Source organism: Narcine bancroftii, chromosome 1, assembly GCF_036971445.1.
Source record: "Narcine bancroftii isolate sNarBan1 chromosome 1, sNarBan1.hap1, whole genome shotgun sequence".
Classification (NCBI taxonomy): domain Eukaryota; kingdom Metazoa; phylum Chordata; class Chondrichthyes; order Torpediniformes; family Narcinidae; genus Narcine; species Narcine bancroftii.
In genome coordinates, this window is record NC_091469.1 from 101813005 (window position 1) to 101834256 (window position 21252).

The 21252-nt window shown below is 37.5% G+C and overlaps 1 protein-coding gene across 1 annotated transcript in view; it reads right to left on the minus strand.

Annotated features, from left to right (window-relative positions):
• Nucleotides 1–21252, minus strand: part of LOC138741288 (uncharacterized) — a 72380-nt gene that overhangs the window by 49217 nt on the left and 1911 nt on the right. The window contains exon 2 of the transcript XR_011343459.1: nt 10470–10573. The gene's annotated coding sequence lies outside the window, so the exon portion shown is untranslated. The remainder of the gene's footprint in view (nt 1–10469; nt 10574–21252) is intronic.

Consider the following 21252-nt stretch of genomic DNA (forward strand, 5'->3'; position numbering starts at 1 on the left):
AACTTACATTTTCATTATTATCAACATTGTTAACATTTTTTAAACTTGTGTTATGTGTTCACATTTACATACACTAAAACTTGAAGAGCGAATAAGTTAGCACCACTTTATTCTATAACAGGAGTCTTTAAATTTGCTCAATGAGTCTCTTAGGAGGATTCACGTGTCTTGACGATCTCCTGATTGATTGTTTTTGAATCAGAGTTGTTGCCTCAGATGATGTCTTCTCAGCTGTGTATTCAGGTTGTTCAACAGTATCCGTCTTTCCATCTAGTGTGGCTAGTACCATTTGAAGGTTTCGACGATTTCTTCACAGAACAGTACCTTCATCTGTCTGAATGGTGTATGATCTTGATTGCACTTCACTAAGGATAGTTCCCTTCTGAGTCCATAAGTCTGTTTTGTCTTTTAGCCTTACCTGATCACCAGGGTAGAGTTCCAGTAGGTTTTTTGTTCCTGCAGTAAAAGTAATACTTTTGCTTTTTTTCTGTTGTTCTTTGAACTTCCTCACTTTCTCCCCCTCTTTTGTTTTCAGGAGGTTCTCCTGAATGGGTAGGTTTGATTTTAGCCTATGTCCCATAAGGAGTTATGCTAGTGATATACTACACTCGAATGGTGTTGTGCAGTATACTAGCAGGCTCTGGAAGAAGTCTGTTTCACTGTCTTTTGCCTTGTTCATTAGTCTTTTCACTTTCTGCACTGATTTTTCCACTAGGCCATTGGACTGTGAAAAATGAGGACTTGATGTGGTGTGTACAAAGTCCCACTCTTTGGCAAACTGTCGGAACTTTAAATTAAAAAACTGGGGTCCATTGTCTGTGAAGACTTCGCTTGCCATGCCATGTCTGGAAAATATGGCTTTCATACCTGTTATTACAGCTTCTGCAGTGGTGGTGTTCAGTTTACACACCTCTAGATACAGGAAGTAATAGTCTGTGACTACAAGATAGTCCTTCCCTTGATATTCGAATAGGTCAGCACCTACCTTCTGGTAAGCTCTGTATGGTGCTGGGTGTGGCTTCAGTGGTTCTGCTTGCTTGATATTTCCAGCATATTGTACAGTTTGACACTTCAGTTGTTATATCATTGTTGATTCTTGGCCAATACATCACCTCTCATGCTCTTTACTTACACTTTTCAATTCCAAGATGTCCTCCACAGATCATTTTAAGCATCTCTTTTCTCAGACTCTTTGGGATAAGGATTTGACTTCCTTTGAGAATGATGTCTTCAACCAATGATAGTTCCACCCTGCAGTGCTAATACTCTGAAAGATCAGGTGAGCAGTCCTGCTTCATGTTTGGCCATTCATCCAAGATTTTTTCTCAGTTGTCTCAGTGTTTCATCTTTGTTTGACTTTATGAGGTCCATTTTGTATCTAATACTTGTGCACTTCTGATCATGTTCACGAAAGCATTCACGTCTTCATCCATTTTGGTGTTTGCGGGCTCTCTTATGTCAACAACTCTAGACAGCGTGTCTGCTGTGTACATTAGTTTGCCCAGAATGTACGCTACATTCAGCATATAGCATTGGAGTCTAATCACCATTCTTCGTATTCTCAGTTGACATTCATTTAATGGCTTTTGGAACAATGCAGTGTCAGTCTCTACACTGATTGCTTCTCCTGACACAAACTGATGAAATCTTTCACCGGTGTATGTGATGCTGAGCAGCTCCTTTTCAATTTGAGTGTATTGCATCTCCACATCTGTCATTGAGTGTGATGCATATGCAATGGGTTGCCAGTCATCATATTTTTGCAGAAGAACTGCATTGAGTCCACTATGTCTGATGATATCTTGATGATATCTCACTAGGTCATAAAACCTCAGAACTGGTTCCTCTGTGAGCAGTTTCTTTAGTTCACTCCATTACTTTTCTTGCTCATGGTTCCACTCCCATTCAATGTTCTTTTGTGTTAGTCTTCGCAATGGAGCCATCTTTTCTGAGAGGTTAGATGTGAATTTACCCATATAGTTGACCATTCCATTAAACTTCTGTTCGTCCTTTTTGCATTGTGTCCTTGGCATGTTCCCATTAGCAGACACCTTTCTGGGATTTGGTCTGGTGCCCTCACTGCCAATAATATCTCCTACAAATTTTAGTTCTGTCACCCCAAGCTGGCATTTCTCTCTATTCAGCTTCAGGTTTGCTTTCCTTAGTCTCTCATCATGCTCCATTCTCGTAGTTCCCCATACTATGATATCATCCATTGAGGTATCAACTCTATCCAGGTGCTCATAGACCATAGACCATATGGATAGTTTTGTGATACACTTCAGGACCTGAGACAATTCCAAATGGTAACCTTAGGAATCTGTATCTGCCAAATGTACTATTGAACATGCACAGTCTTGAACTTGCTTCATCCATTTTCAACTGCCAAAATCCTGATGATGCATCTAACTTGCTGAAAAACTTTGCATTTGCAAATTGTGACATGATTTCTTCGCATGTCGAAAGCTTAAAGTGTTCTCTCTTTATTGCTCTGTTTAGATCTCTTAGATCCAAGCAAGTTCAAAGCTTTCCATTCTTTTTGTTCACAACAATGAGTGAACTCACTCACTCCGTTGGCTTGTCTATCTTCTGAATCACGTTCAAGCTTTCCATCCTGTCCAACTCTGCCTTTAGTTGCTTTTGAAGCGCAAATTGAACTTTTCTGCATGGGATGTATTATCGGTGTCACACATTTATCCACTCTGATCGTGTGTTCTTCTGGAAGGCAGCCTAGACCCTGAAATAGGTTATTGTACTCCTTCATGAGCCCATCATAGACTGTCTCTCCTTCACTTTCCACAACGAGGACTCTTTTTACCAGGTTCAGTTTCTTACAGGCTGTTAAACCTAGTATGGCCTGTACATCCTTTGGTATCATGATGAATGCTAGCATGTGCTCTTTGTCCTTGTGTTTCACTTTGACCATGCATTCTCCTTGCACTGGTATACCGATACCTGTATATCATGTCACCTTCACTTTTGTTCCATACATCTTTGGTCTCAGTCTAATCTTCTTAAAATTAGTCTCTGATATTACATTAATTTGTGCTCCAGTATCCAATTTAACTGAAATTTATATTTCATTCACTTTTAATTGCAACATTCAGTCTCTGTTTTCTTTATTGTTTTCAGTCACAACGTCTACATAGAATTTCTCTATCTCCTTTTCACCTACTGCATGAACCTCACTTTGTTGCATTTGGTTCCTACATCAACAGTCATAATGATTGCTTTTGTTGCACATATTGTATGTTTTATCATATACTGGATAATTTCTTGGTATGTGTTGTGTACCACATTGACGACATGGCTTTCGATTGTCCCTTTCATTTTTGTTTGCTGGCCACACCTCTTTCCACTTTGGTGCACTTTTTGTTAAACAGTTTATATCTTTTCTTGCTCACTGCATCCACATTGCAGCTAGTTTCACTGAACTGCTCTTTTGCATGCGTTTTTACAGTTTCTGCAGCTCTACAGAGAGTGCTATGGCTTTTTCCAGATCTAGATTTTGCTCTCTTAGTAGTCTTTCCCTTAGACTATTATCTGGAATACCACACACAAGTCTGTCTTTTATCAGCAAGTCAGTCAGTCCACCAAATTCACACATTTTGCTTCTGTTTCCCAATTCAGTCACATGCTGATCAACATTTTCTTTCGTTTTCTATACACGTGAAAAATCTGTATGCAGTATGCTTCAAACTGTTCCATTAGTTTTTTCCAGTTTCATTTTGTCTCCTTCAGCAGCAAATGTGAAGTTATTATACACCTCAAGAGCTTCATCACCTACAACATGTAAGAAAACTGACGCTTTCACTTTATCACTTTTCTCATCAGCTCCGACTGCCACTAAATACAACCCAAAATGCTGCTTCAATCTGTTCAAATTTTCAGCCACATTATCTGTCAGCTAAAGTTTCACTGGTGGATGTAATCCTTCCAGTTTTCTCTTTGTTAGCTTCTCTTCACTGATCAGTTGCTGATTTTAGATTTTTCTTTTAAAGTATTTCCTTCTAATTTCCTTCATCCCACTTCTGGCACAATTTTTTATCTTGCATTCATATGTGAGTTCTTAGACAATAAATGGATGAAGGAAAAGATGCTTTACTTTAAAGTTGATGTAAACAGCACCATGAAGTATGCCATGAGGCTGAAAGCCTCCAATACAGATCAACATACTGTGTGTCAGCCCCCTGCTGGCAGCCAAGTCTAATCAAACATGATCATTACCATTACAGTGGTGCGACAGTTTTCCACTGCTGAGCCGAAACACAGGGTAAGCACATCAATTCCATCTAACATAAGAATAGATAATATCATATCATTTATTCATCCATCAAAAAATAAGGTAAGCACATCCTCACTGCTCCATGCCAGGGTGTGCTGCCTCGCCCCGCCCCCCCCCCTCACAGAGAAGTTCACCCTTGGCAAGGGTGAGTTTAAAAAATTGGACAAGCTGGGGGTAGTGGGGCATTCTGACAGCCCCTGGACTCCCCCTATACATGGTACTGAAGGCAGCAGGAGGTTGGAGGCCATGTGATGACTATCACCACCTCAACGAGGCCACCACACCTGACAGGTATTGATATGGAAAATCAAAGATTTTACTTGTTTTGCAAATGTATTTAGGGAAGGTTTATTAATGCCTTTTGAACAGTTGGCAAGTAAATATGACATCAAATTTTCATTTTATTAGAATTTACAGATTCGTATTTTCACCTGATCTAGTTCATAATATTTTTCAATTGACTCCTTCTCAGAAAGGATTGGAATTATATATGATAGATTATTGAAATTACATTCAGTATTTCACGATAAGATTTAAAAAGCTTGGAAATTTGAACTTGCAAGACCCTTATTGGAGGATCTATGGGACAAGATTCTTAAACTGGTGAATACATCTTCAATATGTGCCCAACATGCATTAATCCAATTCAAAGTGGTGCATTGTATTCACATGTCCAAAGATAAGTTGGCTTGTACCTTTTCTAATATTAATCCTACTTGTAACTGATTGTGATATTGCTACATTGACTCCTATGTTTTGGTTTTGTCCATCCTTAGAAATCTATTGGAAATAAATTTTTAATACCTTTTCAACTCTATTTCAGGTGGAGCTATGACCCAATCCAATAACTGCTCTTTTTGGGGTTATTGAATTAGACAAAGGGAATTTTTCTGTATCTGCACAATGGGCTATGGCCTTCTCTACATAGTTGGCTGGAAGAGCCATCTTATGCAAATAGAAAGACTCTAGACCTCCAACAGTGTTTCTTTGGTTCTCTCATATTATGTCCTGTTTAAGTTTTTTTTTTAATTATGTACCATGTATTTGATTCATTAGTGAAATTTGAAGATATATTGTGACCTTTTATGTCTTATTTTCATTTGATGTAAATGTTTTTAATGTGATTAGATGTACTCACTATTCCAGATGAGATATAGTCCTGCATTTGTTTTTTGACTCACGGTATGAATCAAAAACTACAAAGTATATGTAACCCACAGGATAAGCTGCTCAGATGTTTTATTTTGCTATTTTTCTTTTTTTAATAGAGTAGGTTAGGTGGGGTATTTTATATATATAAAAAAGCAAAAAGTTAAACAAAAGAAAAAAACAGAAAGCAGCCTCTGTCCTCAAGAACTCCCACCAACCAGGCCATGCTCCCTTCACTCGCTACCATCAAGGAAAAAGGTACAGGAGCCTTAAGATGAGCACACAGCAGCTCAAGGACAGCTTCTTCCCCTTTGTCATCAGATTCCTGAATAATCAATAAACTGTAGCAGCCTGCGGCCCACGCCTCGGGCTGACACAGGAAATGGCAGTCAAACCCGGCGATCGGCAATATATTGTGCAGGCTAAAATGCCCATTTCCATAGGCTGCCAGCAGAGCAGTGAAACTGGCCAATCATGGCCGGGCCTGGGCATCCGAGGTAACAAATCGGCAGCCGGCTGACTCAAGCCTCACCCTGGTGGTGACATGGCCAAGCTGACTATAAAAGGAGAAGCTGCCACTGATTAAACTCAGTGTCGAATACACTCTATTGGTGTGTGTGTCTTTCTTCTCCTGCAGATTCGAGCTACAGCCTTAAGGCTATAACCGAGAGCTATAACCTACCTGTAGCCATAGCAACCTCGCTATAAAACCACAGACACTGCCTTACTTTGTCTTTTTCTTTCTCTTGCACTGTTTTTATTTATTTGGTAAGGAGGTTGAAAGAAATAGTTGTATTTTGTTATGTTGCCGCAAAACAAATTTTGTGACATGTTCATGACCATAAATTCTGATACTGATTCTGATTATGAGAAGATGAATTTACAAGTATCATTGGTAATTGTCGTGCTGGGGACATCACATGATGCCATGAGGGATGATACACAACCTCATGACTCCTGTAGGATTAGTAAAAAAAGTACTTATTTAGAAAAGTTTTTTTTAAGAGTAAAATATCTTAAAATTAGTATAAAGCATGTAACTAAATTTTTAAGATGTCACCTAAGAAAGAAAAAATTCTAAACTAACTCCTACTAAAAAGTTGGAAGAGAAGAAGAAAAATGAAACTGGGCCTACCCTAGTGACGAAGCAGGCCACTAAGGTACTTTCTGGATCCGCCAGCGAATAGCCAGGTGAGGGACCTTCCTCCAGAGCTCTCTTCGCGTCGAACTGCAAAGATGGCGCCTGAGGGAAACTTGAAAGTGCCTCACACTTGCACGAGAAGTGGGGCATGCGCAGTGCAATAGAAAAGCAGGCTGAGAAAAATATTCAGAGTCTCTTAAAGGGACAGTGTGGCATATCAACTTCAGGGCATGAAGGAGACACAAGCTCAGTGGAGGAAGCTTCAGAAGGGTATGAAAGTGAAGATACTTCGAGTTCAGAAAAGAAACAGACCAGAGGGGAAAACAAATACTTTTAAGAAAGAAATAAGTAAGATTGAATCTAAAATTGATGAAGTTCAAATTATAATTACTTTGAAAAATAATTTTAAATTGCTATCAGAAGAATTGATGCAAGTTAAAACAGATTTGACATGTAAAAATAAATAGTACATTGAAAGTGATGAATAACGTTAAACAAAGAATGAATGTTGGAAAATAAGAATCAAGATGTTCAAGTGGATATGCAGCGTATTGAAGATAGATCTAATGTATCTGAAGATTCGATTACTAGTTTAATCTCGAATGAAAAACTATTGGAGAAAATTGATATTTTAGAATTATAGCAGAAGAAATAATGTTAAAATAGTGGGATTATCTGAAGCCAAAGAAGGAGATGTGATTTGCTTTTTTGAAGAATGGATACTGAAGATATTTGGAGAGGAACATTTTGAAGACAAGATTTTAATTGAAAGAGCCCATAGAGCTTTAAGACCAAAGCCGGGTCCGAACCAGATATTTGAATTATCAGCATAGAGAGAGGCTTCTGGGTTTGGTGATGAAAAGGGCTAAGGAACATGGACCTTTGAAATATGAAGGGGATAAAATTTTCTTTTATTCAGATTTGAGTCAAACTTTGTTAATGAAAAGGAAAAAATTTAACCCAGTTAAGAGAGGTTACAGATTTGTGTTGTGTTATCCTGCTGCTTTGAAAATTTTTGTATCAGGTCAACAGAATGTTTTTTTTACAAATTTTGTTCAAGTTGATGAATCTGCTCAGAGTTTGTCTAAAGCTCAAGAAACAGAAGGCACTGATTTGTTGCAATGAATTTAATATACTGATTTTTTAATTTTTTGATGGATGAAGAATTGATATGATACTATTTATTCTTATGTTAGATGGAATTGATGTTTTGATTGATTAAATCAAGTTTTATTCATGCGGGAGATGGGGGATGTGTTAAGTTGATTTCTGGCCTGTGCTTTTGTGGCTTTGTCATGACCCATAAAATGGAGAGAGATAGAGCTAATTTTTACAGTACTTATAAGGTGGGGATTTTTGTTCTTTTTTTCAATAATTAAATTTGTTGTATTTAATTTAAACTATTTTAATGTTTTTGGATGGCAGATGGTGATGCTCAGGTCCAAATTATTTTAAAAATAAGGAAAAATGAATAAGGCAATTAATATTATAAGTTTTAATATTAATGGGATTAACAGAAAAATAAAAAGGAAGAAAATATTGTCTTCTATTAAGAAATTAGGAGTGGATATTGCTTTTTTACAAGAAACTCATTTGACTGGTAATTGTCTTGTTTTGTTCTGGAATTGCTGATTGATCTATTTTACACCTGATTTGTAATTGCTTGCATAAAGTTATAACTACCACGCAGCTTGCTAATTGCTATCATGTTTGTGTAAGAACACAGGACATTTTGAATGTCATATTGATTTCTTAGCCTTAAACAATGCTGTATATTTGAAAACAGTAATTTTCAACTCAGAGATATGTCATTGATAAGTTGTTTCCCTTTCATCCAGGTAACTGAATTTCCCAGGGTTTGGTCCATAGCTTTTAGACTAAACTTCTTCCAATGGTTGCCCACTGATTGATTCCTCACTTTCAACTACATTGCCATTTTCAGAAGTATCTGCAAACTTCTCAATCATCAGCCAAACATTTGAATCCAACTTATTTATTGATACCATGAAAGGCATCGGGATTAGTACCAAAGTACTATGAAACAACACGGCATTCAAACCTCCAGTTATTAAAACTTCCAATGGCAATTAGATTTTGCTATTTCAAATTCAAATTCAAGTTCATTTATTGTCACATGCACTGAAAATCCAGTGAAAAAACTTTTGCGAGCAGACTAGTAGGCAACTCATACATAGTACAAGTCAGACACAATACAAAAATGCAGAGTTACAGAGAAATATCACTTGCTTTTAAAAGTGCTAGAGTGTAAGGATAGAAGAGTAAAGTGAATACAGAGTGTGAAAGGAGATTATCTGCTGGGACCAGCTCACCAAGTGTCACCATGCTTCAATGCCTTTTTTCTCACTTTCTCAATCTTTTTCACACTGAATCAATCAGTAATCCAATTTAACAGTGAAATGTTAAATCGTTCTTGTCAGAAGTCACTGTGAGTCTTTGACTTTCTTATAGTAGAAGTCCAAAAATCCAGATGCCACAAAAGCAGACTATCCAAGAATCCGGACTTCTCGAAAACTCTCATACTTCTTTAATTTATTGTGCTTTTGTGTGGCTACATGCATGTATAAGTGCCACAGGTGGACAGAAGTCATAGAAATGAATGAATAAATATTTTTTTGTTATTTTTGTACTTTGTGTTTTCTATGAAAATGTTTAGTTAATAAACTTTCAAAATTTACCTGTCATCTCTTCTTTATTCTCCTTAAATTTGAATTTTTCTGAGAATCTGGAAAATCCAAAAATCCAGACCAACCCAATCCCCAAGCAGTTTAGATTTTAGGACTTTTACTGTATTTGAAAGAAGATTCCAATAAATCACAAGTCTCAGGTGAATTATCAATTTATGAAAAATGGCAGCGCTACCAGACCTGCTGCACAGGCTCCGTACAGGCTTTAAATGGCCTGTTAGAGGAGTAGACAATATTTTTAAAAATCCAGCAACTACAGAATTCTGTGCCCAAGATGGAGGCGTCTGTGCTGGGCAGCATACTTTGAGGGGTTACAGAATCTAGGAGAGCAGTGGACCAGTCATGCCTGGGAGATTACTCTAGAGTGAAGGAGAGCACAGCAGTGGACCATCAAGGGGCTGCAAACTGTTAGCAACATGGTTGATGATTATGAAAAGTGTGAAAACTTGTATCTGACTTTGTGTATGAAGTTCTGTTCCTGCTCTTGAGCAGGAAAATCTAAAGCTGAGATTCTGGAAATTTAAAATTAAAAAATTGCTAGAAACACCTGGAACAGTGGTTCTCAACCTTTTTCTTTCCACTCACATACCACTTTAAGTATTCCCTATGCCATAGGTGCTCTGTGATTAGTAAGGGATTGTTTAAGGTGGAATGTGGGTGGAAAGAAAAAGTTTGAAAACCACTGTTTTGATTGTACCTCATTGACTTATTATGAGCACAGTTTCATAACTCCAAAGGAAATGGGCCAATAACAATTTTTCTCAAGCAAAATATTTCAGTAACAATTGGGTCTAGAGCAGTGATTCTCACCCTTCCCTTTCCACTCACATACCACCTTAAGCAATCCCTTACTAATCACAGAGCACAGATGGCATAGGGATTACTTAAAGTGGTATGTGGGGGGAAAGAAGAAGGTTGAGAACCACTGATCTAGAAGGTCAGAACACAACTGAGGAAAGAAGAACAGTTAATGTTTCTCATCCAGGATTTTATCTGAAAACAGTTTGTTTTATGTCAGTCTTGTGTCAGGCCTATGTTCACCAGGCCTAACTTAAGATTGTAACCATACACTCTTCACCAAGGGTCTCCAATAGCTGTGTAAAATGTTCCTATAATGTCCACACCTGATTTTATTAAATTCATATCACTGAGGGCAAATGCAATTAGCTCCATCATTTCTGATACATACCTTTTTTTGAGTCTCCGATTGTGCCTGTGGGGAGCAAGTCTGAACTATACAGAGAATCTGTCAGAACATTGCTCTTGTCAATATTCATAGTCATCCTCACGGATCTGTGGGATCAAAAAGCAAGTTCAGTTACAAAATTCTGAGTAAAATAACCCTTCAATTTTCAAGTATTTTCCTCAGCAACACCAGTATTTACAGTGAACTACAAGAGTGCTAGGGCAATATACTTAATTACTCATAGTGAGATACAAGTTGTCAATGTGCAAGAGATGTAAAATCTATGAAGGGTGGTAACTAAACATCTCAAGTGAGTACCTTTTCCACAGTCAGTCTATGCACTGTCTCACAGTTATGCTGTTCATACAGCATAAATTATGACACTTCCAAGGGCATACATTTCAACCAGGCTGGAATCTGGAGCATAATTATGACACTTCCAAGGGCATACATTTCAACCAGGCTGGAATCTGGAGCAAAATATTATCTTCTGGGGACCCAGTGGCTCACACTGCTTTTCCTGCATCTTCCATTTTCATATGGAGTAAGTAATATTATGAAGGAGTGATATTGATTGTACAATACTAACCCACTGAGACTGGCGGAGGGGGCCAGAGCAGATGTGTGGGTATTGGAGAATATGTGGGTGAGCACCAAGTAGATGGTGGTAAAGGAAAAGCCACGCTATTTGAAGAAGGAGAACATCACTTATGATCTGGCATGGAAGTCCCCACCCTGGGTGCAGATGCAATGGAGACAGAGGAATTGAGAGAATGGAATGGAATCCTTATGGGAAGAGGTGTAGTCAAGGTAGCTGTGGGAGTTGGGTTTATAGAAGATGTCCGTTGAGAGTTTGTTTCCTGAGATAGAAATGGAGAGATCGACGAAAGGGAAGTGTTGCTAGAGATGGACCAAGTGAATATGAGGTCGTGGTGGAATTTGGCATAAAGTGGATGAAGTCAACAAACTCATCACGGGAACATGAGGCGGCACCAAAGTAGTCATTGATGTAGTGGAGGAAGGGTTGAGGGACCTTGCCTGTGCAGCTTGTACCATAGATTGCATGACATAGCCAACAAAAGGCAGACAAAGTTTGGGCCATGCAGATACCCATGTATATCACCTGCATATCCTACATTACCTGCACACCTGCCCTGTCTCCCTTCACCCCTATGCACAACAAGGACAGGATTCCTCTTGTCCTCAAATACCAACCCACCAGCTCCACATATAACCATATAACAATTACAGTACGGAAACAGGCTATTATGGCCCCTCTAGTCCGCATCTTCCTCCACCATTTCCACCACCAATCACATATTCCCCTCTCCTCTAATCTCCGCCTTCCGCATGCGACTGAAAATGAAGTAAAATGCTTTCGGGTTTATATATTCTTGCAAGCAAAGTCTGTTCAGTGTAAGTACAGTATAGATTTTTTGTGTTTTAAACTGTTTATTCTTCATGCAGGTGTATTAGTTAGGCATTGTAAAAGTCTCAAGCATCTGGAAAATACACTTATTCAGCATCTATCAGCTGCCATAGTGACCTCCATAATGTTTGGGAAATAGACACTTTTTTCCCTTACTGCTCCACAGTTTTAAATTAGTAATCAAACATTTCACATGTGATTAGAGTGCACATTCCAGATTTTATTCAAGGTTATGTGTATATATTTTGGTTTGACCATATAGAAATTACATCACTTTTTATACATAGTCCCCTCATTTCAGGGAACCATAATATTTGGGACTTAGCAATTATATATTTATTAAAGTAATTATGTTTAGTACTTTGTTGCATATCCCTTGCATGCATGACTGCTTAAAGTCTGTGATTCATAGACATCACCAGGTGCTGAGTATCTTTTCTGATGATGCTCTGCAAGGCCCCTACTGCAGCCATCTTCAGTTCCTGCTTATTTCACGGGCGTATCCCCTTAAATTTTCTCTTCAGCATATGAAAGGCATGCCCAAATGGATTCAGATCAGGTGACTGACTTGGCTATTCAAAAATTTTCCAGTTTTTAGCTTTGAAATACTCTTTTGTTAATTTAGCAGTATGTTTGGAATCATTGTCTTGCTGTAGGATGAAGAGTCATCTAATGAATTTGGAGGCATTTACTCAAACTTGAGCAGATAAGATGCTTCTATACACCTCAGAATTCATTTTGGTGCTGCCAACAGCAGTTTCATCATCAATAAAGATAAGTGCACCAGAACCTGTGGCAGCCGTACGTGCCCAGGTCATAATACCTCCATAACCATGTTTCACAGATGTGGTAGTATGCTTTGGATCTTGGGGAGTTCCTTTATGCCTTCACATTTTGCTCTTGCCATCATTCTGATACAGGTTAATCTTGGTCTTATCTATCCACAAGACTTTTTTTCCAGTATTCTGGAAAATTTCTTGGCAAACTGTAATCTGGCCATCCTGTTTCTGTGGCTAACTAATACATCTTGTCTGTATTTCTATTCATGAAGTCTTCTGCGGACAGTGATCATTGACACATCCACAACTGCCTCCTGAAGAGTGTTTCTGATCTGTCAGACAGGCATTTTGGGATGTCTCTTACTGTTTTATTCTTGTTTTTCAGCCTCAAAATGGCTTCTTTGACTTTCATTGGGACAACTCTGGTCCTCATGTTGAAAAATAGCAACTACAGACTCCAAAGGTGATCAAAAGCTCAGAAGCAATCCCAATTAAGCAATTAACCATACCTGAGTAATCACAAAACACCTGTGAAGCCATATGTCCAAAACATTATGGTGCCCTGAAATGGGTCATCTATGTATAAAAAGTGCTGTAATTTTTACATGATCAAAACCAAAATTTATACAAATAACCTTGACTAAAATCTGGAATGTGTATTTTAATCACATGAATTGTTTGATGACAAATTTAAAACAGTGGAGTATAGGGGTAAATAAAGGAAAAAAGTGTCTTTGTTCCAAACATTATGGAGGGCACTGCAGATACCAGAAACCAAGGCTTTTACTGTAGATCATTATTTTAAGCTCCTTCTCAAGGCCCCACAGTCACAGAAAGCATCAAACAAACAACTGCAAACTATTGATCATAGCATCTATCAAAAAATATTGGTCCTAACATCTGAAAATCTATTCACTACAAAAAGATGCTCCAACAGCCAAGATGCATACATCAGAATGCTCTTTATCGAGTGCAGTTCAGCATTTAACACTATCATCCCCTCAAAACTGATCAGCAAACTCCAAGACCTGGGAGTTAATACCCCACTGTATAATTGGATCATGGATTTCCTCATCTTCAGGCCACAATCAGTGAAGATTGGTAATAGCATCTCCTCCATAATCTTCATCAGTACCGGGGCACCACAGGGCTGTTTTCCTAGCCTCCTGCTCTACTCACTTTACACCTACGAATGTGTAGCTCAGTACGACAATAACACCATATTTTACTTTAGCAATTCTTTTTTTTGGTTTTAACATATGCAAATTACATAGGTACATATGGTAATAATGATCAAGTAAATGAATATCAAATTACAAACATCAAATAACTAAACAAAGTACATATGAACCCATGTTATTAAAATGGAAGAAAAGGAGAGAAAGAAAAAATATATATATTTCTAAGCTAAACCTTATAGGGGCTGCTGGTAAAGTTAAGGAGTCCTCTACTTAATAATAATAATAACAATGAGATTAAAAAAATCAAAAATAATTAATCTATGTTTTGAAAATAATTGAGAAAAAAACCCCAAAGTGAAAGAAAATTAAAATTCATTGCAGTAGTAGAACACCTAGTTTATTTCTAGAGAAAGACGTCATCACATCCAACAACCATTGCGTATGAGTGGCAGAGGTAGCGCCTTTCCATCTCAGCAAAATGGCCCTTCTAGCAATTAGGGAAGTAAAAACCTCTACATGGTATTGTGATGAAGTAACTGTTAAATCCATTGGCCCAGTCACTCCAGAGATAGTGAAAAAAGGGCTAGGAATCAAGTAAATATCATGAACTAATTATAAAGTGCGAAATACCCCTTCCCAGAAATTAAAGAGAGAAAGGGATAACCAAAACACATGATACAAAGCACCTTCCTCAGTTACATATTTATCACATTTAGAAGAGATGTTAGGATAACATTTAGCTAGCTGAACTTTGAAAAAGTGTGCCCGATGGACCATTTTAAATTGTATTAATGTATGTCTAGCACAAAGAGAAAATGAATCAACACGTTTCAAAATAGAATTACATGTAGTTTCAGCAATGGTTGTTGAAAGTCTTGTTCACATAATTTCTTAATACCACCCAGGGAACTATCTCTAGAAATTAAAAGTAATTCATAAAGGGCTGAAAGGTTTAAAATTATATATTTCCCAAATAAGATTAAGATCTAAGTCCTGGAGAAGCTTCAATTTTAAAGAATTTAATAAGCTCTTAATCTATAATGAAAAAATTATGTTTAGGTATTGTAAATTTAATAGATATTTATTCAAAAGAAGCAAGATTTTGGTCAATATATAAATCTAAAAAAGACTCGATACCTAAACTTGACCATTAAGTATAACCGATATCTTGGACCAAGGGTTTTTTAAAAAAAGGAATTATATAAAATGGGCTAATTAATAAAAATCTATAGTAACCAAAATGTTTTCTAAATTGAAACCAAATTCTCATATTATGTCTATCTACAAAATTATCAGTTAACTTGGAAGCCAAATAAAAGCACATCTACTCCAAGTATCGAAAGGAGAGAATGCCTTTCAGTGGATTTCATCTCTAAATCAATCCATCTTGAAGCACCTTGGCATTCATTATGATAATAATCACTGCCCAGTAATAAAGTCTAAAATTAGGTACTGCTAAACCCTCATTTTTTTTAAATATTTTGAAGGAATTTTTTTTTGAGTCAGGGAAGCTAATTTTTCCAATTAAGAGATACAAGAATTTAGTGAATCAAAAAATGATTTGGGAACAAAACTTGTACAGCTTGAAAAATATATAAGAATTTAAGCAAGATATTCATTTCAATAATATTAACACGTCCAATTAAGGTCATTGAAAGAAGGAAGGATCTGAGTGGCCATGCTAAAGATCTGAGCAGGTGTTTTGAAAGAGCTCTCCATAAAAAGTATTAAAAAGATAGTCTGAAAGCTCAAAACCCAAAGTTTTATCTTCAAAAATGGATAAAACTAGTGCTAAATGACCAAGGCAACCAAAAACAAAAACTGAAGAAGCAACAGTTTAACCAAGAACATTGAGTTAAAGCCTGATGAGGGCCCTGGGACTGGTTGAACCCAGCAAAGCTGGAGGGGTCAGCCAAAATATAGCCACCATCTTAAACAAGATGGAAACTTCCTGCACTCATTTCACGAGTGTTGAATGAATCGGCAATGAAACATATCGGAAAAGATATCAGAAATAAAAGAAATCGTGGAAGATTTAACAGAATGTATGACTCAAGTGGAGGCTGAACTAGACAAAACAAAAGACAGGCTAAAGGCTCAAGAAGAAAAAGCAAAAACATGGGACACAGAAAAAAATTGATGGACAAGATTGATCATATGGAAAATTTCAGCAGATGTAACAATGTAAGAATCAATGGACTGAGAAAAAAAATTGAGGGGAAAGACGCGGTGAGCTTCTTTGAAACATGGATCTCACAAATGCTGGGACAAAACATGTTAAATGCAAAGCTGCAAATTGAAAGAGCTCATTGGATCCTCGGACCCAAAAGAACTGGTGAACAGTGATCACGACCAGTCCTGGTAAAACTTTTAAGTTACCTGGAGAGGGAAGTGATCTTGGGAGTAGCATGCGAATATTCAAAAAATAAAAATGGCCCATTAGTGGTGGGCAATGCAAAAGTGATGTTTTTTCAGGACTTTAGCCCTGCCTTGGTCAAACAAAGAAAGGAATTTGATTAAGTAAAGAGACAACTACGATCTAAAACTTTATATATTCAATTACATTTCCCAGTGATGTTGAGGGTAGATGTCTCAGAAGATAATCGACAAATTTTCAAGAACAAAGAAGTGGAAGAATTTTTAAGAAAGTTAAGGAACGATTAAAGTCACCAGATAAGAAGACTGAAAAACCCATTTTAAAACAGGACTAATTGAAAGACATTTTTTTTTAAATTCAGTAGTCCTGAACCATCTTGTTTTTACTGCTAAAAGAAAAATAGTAATTTACATGGCGAGCTCCGAAAAGAAAGAAAAGTGGTGAAGAAAGTAGTAGGGTGGGAATTCTGATTTAAGGGGGAAAATAGCACCAGGAGAGGAATGATTTTAAAAGATGGCGCTAAAGGGAGGGGGTTCTTCTTTTTCAGAAGATTCTGCGGGATTTTTTCGTGGGCTTCAAGATCCGATTGCTAACGTCACCATCAGAGCTAGGGATGTGTGTTTTTCTTAAAGGAGAAATGTGCATGTTTCTTAAAAGGGAAATGCTTCTTAAAAGGGAAAGGTTTCTTACAAGTGAAATGAAAAGAGAAATGCTTCTTAAAAGGGAAATGTTACAGTATTTTTTTTTAATTGGAAAGATTTTATTGTTATACAAATAATTGTTTGAAAAATGATATGGATAAAACACCAAAGTTTATAATCTTAATATTAATGGGATAAACGGACCAGTAAAAAGGGTCTTGACATACCTAAAGAAATTAAAAGCGGATATAATCTTTTTGCAGGAAAAACATTTTACAAAATTGGAACATGATAAATTAAAAAGAGGAGGGGTAAGACAAATAATATTGTTTTCCTTTGGTTCAAGGGCAAGAGGGGTAGCAATTCTAATTAATATAAATACACCAGTGCTAATAGAAGACACTTCAATTGATCAAGCCAGAAGATATGTAATGGCACATTGTAAAGTTTAAGGAGAAGCATGGACATTAATGAATATTTATCTCCAAATTATGATGATGAAGTCTTTATGAAGGATATCTTCTTTAAAAAAGCAGAGGGAAGACAAAAAATATTGGTTGGAGATTTTAATTTTTGCATGTATCCAATACTAGATAATTCTGCAAGAACAGTAATGAGGATGAAAGCAGCAAAAAAAACCCACAATTTCATACACAAAGGATCTAAATCTTATCAATATATGGAGGCAATTAAATCCCACAGAGAGAGACTATTCCATTTACTCAAAGGTACATGATTCACATACAAGGATTAATTTATTTTTAATGTCTGTCCAGTTAGAAAGTAGAATGATTAAAAACAGAATATCTAGTGAGGCTTCTATCAGACCACTCACCACAAACACTAACTATTGCAATAATGAAATTAAAAAAATGTATGCAGATAGCATCTTAATACCATTCTACTTAAAAAAACAGACATCTGCAAATTTATAAAGAGACAGAAAGAAATATTTTGTGAAACAAATCAGCTGTCTGCTAACAATAGCTTTTAGGAAAGCATATTTGAGGGAACAAATTATATCCTATACAAAAGATCTTAAGAGAGAATATAAGGCAGAAGTAAATAGTTTGGAGAAAAAGATTATAGAATTAGAAAAAAAAATCAAAGAACAGGACTACAAGAAGAATACAGATTACTGGAAAATAAAATACAATACAAACATATAGAATACAAAAAGCTATATTAAAAATAACAATACTATGAGTTAGGCAAATGGGCACATAAAATTTTATCTTGGCAGATTAAAACAGAGGAGTCAACAAGAATGATAAATGCTATAAAAACAGAGAGAGAGAGAGACTCTAGCATTTAAACAAAAGGAAATCAATGACATATTTAAACATTACACAAAATTATACAAATCAGAATTACTAGGAGACAAAAATGAAATGGAAGAATTTTTGTCGAATGTTGAACTTTCAAAACTAGAAGAGAGAGAAAAGATAGAATTAGACACTCCCTTTGCAAGGGAAGAAATCAAAAAGTTCCCCGGGCACTCTACAAGCTAATAAATCAAAAGTTTTACAGACAATTCAAAGAATTATTAATGCCCTTGTTAATGGATGTTATGGACCAAGCAGTAGAAACACAGATCCTCCCAGAATGATTCTCAACCGCAATTATTAGTGTTAACAAAAAAAAGGGACCTATTAAAAACTTTGTCATATAGACCAATATTCCTGTTAAATGCTGATTACAAGATAGTAGCGAAAGTGTTGACACATGCAGATTAATCAAGATTTGTTAAAGGAAGACATTCCTCAAACAGTCTAGGAAGATTATTTAATATAATACACATGGCAAAATTCGAATGGAATCCAAGTATTACAGTGTCCCTGGACACAGAAAAAGCATTTGACTGTTTGGAATGGTCCTTTCTATTTAAAACTCTGGAAAAATTTGGCAGCTTGAAGACAGCGTGTGCTTGACTCAGTGCATGGCCTAGCGTACCCCTCGATCTGAACCACAGTCTGCATGGTATCCAGTCAGATCATGTGGCATGGCCTCAAAAAACAGGGCAAGAAAATACACACAGTGTCAGACAGCCAAGGTCCAGAGGCACATCAAAATACCCCTGCAGCAGATCCAACCCACAACCCACAGATTTGATCACATCCACGTCAATAGTGTAGGGCCACTGCCGGTATCACGGGGAACACAGTATCTCCTCCCCATGGTGGACCATTTCGCCAGATGGCCAGAGGCAGTTCCCCTCACAGATTTTACCACCGAACCCCGCGCCAGGGCCCTAGTCACAACTTAGGTAGCACATTTTGGCATCCCAGCCCACATCACATCGGACAGAGGGGCCCAGTTCATGTCAAGCTTGTGGGCCGCCGTAGCCAGCTTGTTGGACACCCAGCTGTATCACACAGTCAAACAGCCTAGTGGAGTGTTTCCATTGGCACCTGAAATTAACTCTGATGGCAGGCTGAAAGGCCCAAATTGGAAGGATGAACTTACCTGGGTCCTACTCGGGTTCTGCACAGCACCCAAAGAAAACCTGCAAGCTTTTTCAGCCAAATTGGTCTATGGAACTCCCCAGTGAGTTCCTACTCTCCCCAAGGGGACAAGAGGCAGACAGCATGGCGGCCCTAAGCGAGAGACTGGGTAATCTAGCACCCATCCTCACCTCCCGACACAGGTGAGCATGGACCTCTGTTCCCAGAGACTTAAAGGATTATGAGTATGTCCTTGTCAGGAGTGTAATGCACTGGCCACCGCTGCAGTGGCCATATGAAGGGCTATTCAGAGTAGCAAAAACAATGGGTCTACATTTCTGCTGGACATTGGGGGTTAAGAAGAGGTGTTCACTATCGATCAATTGAAGCCAGCACGTGGACTTGAAAAGGCCATTCGAAGTGCAAGCACCCGGGTGTAGAGGCAGGCCACCGAAACAAAAGAAAGTTCAGACCTTGGGTTTTGGGGGCAAAATCGCTGGTTCTGGAGAGGATTGTGTGGCGACCAATCAGGTTGGTGTACAGGTGAACTGGCTCCAATTGTAACGCGCACAGTTGGAGCAGCCTGCACCAAAGGTGATGCCGGGTATCTTCCCCTTTCCCCAAAGGAAAGAGCCTGCACATGCAAAATCTGAATAGCTGCCAGTCCAGTTCCCAACAACAGGAACAGGTTGCGTCGTTAAAAAGCCTCGGCTAACCAAGTAATAAATCAGCGAACGAACCTGTTGACTGCCAGTTTCATTATTTGTTCTGTTAGCACGAATGCAACAATAGAATATTAAATTCATGGTATGACAAAGGTATAAGATGTATTGAATACTGCTACATGGAAGGAACTCTTATGTCCTTCGAACAATTAAAACATAAATACAGAGTGGCCAATGGGACCTTCTTCTGTTTTCTCCAGCTAAAATCATTCTTAAGAAAAAGGTGGGAACCAACGTTGACCTCACCTGAAATTAGAAAAACGGAATGAACGGTCTGGATAGGGAATACACCCAAATTTATAACAAAATGTACTATGCTCTCCAGAGTGAAAGTGCAAACCCAGGATTACAGAGGTCAAGAGAAAGATGGGAGTCAGACTTGGGTGTGGTGATTTCAGAATGAAGCTGGTCAGATTGGTGTAAGGACAATTATAAATGCAAGATATGGATTGGTTCAGTATAATTTTTTACACTAATTATATCTTTCCCCACAGAAATAACATAGATCAAAAGCAGAAATATCAGAGATATGTTTCAGATGTGGGACTGAGACAGAAACATTTTTACATGCTACATGGTCATGCATGAAATGAGGCCATTTTGGCAAGACATCACAGAAAAATTAACCAGGATAACAGGAAGGGTCTTCACAGTGACCCAGAGCTATATCTACTAGGTAATATTATGGAAATAAGCAACACATTGAATAAATATCAAATCTCATTTATAAAAATAGCACTGGCTGTAGCAAGAAAATGTATTGAGATCACTTGGAAGTCCGATTCCTTTCTTATAGGACAATGGACTGCGGAAATGAACAGCTGTATACCTATGGAAAAAATCATAAATAATTTATAATTTAAAGAAAAATATGACTTTTGTAAAGATCGTTAAGCCATTCCTGGACCACATAGGGGCCCAAATACAGTAATATAAAAGGAAAAAGACCATAAATGCAACTACCAGATATATTTAAATGTGATTTCCCAAATGTATTCTATATATTTAAAAGATATTTGAGCTCTGATGGTGTGTGGTTCATATGTATGGAGGTGGGGGGGGGGGGGGGGGGGTGGGAAGGACCTGTTTTATTTTTGTTTGTTGTTGTTTGAAAGAAAAAGTTTTAATATATTCTGATATTGAATACTTTATTAAGTACACTTTGTAAAAAAATCAAAAATAAAATATTCTAAAAAAATGGGGGATCACT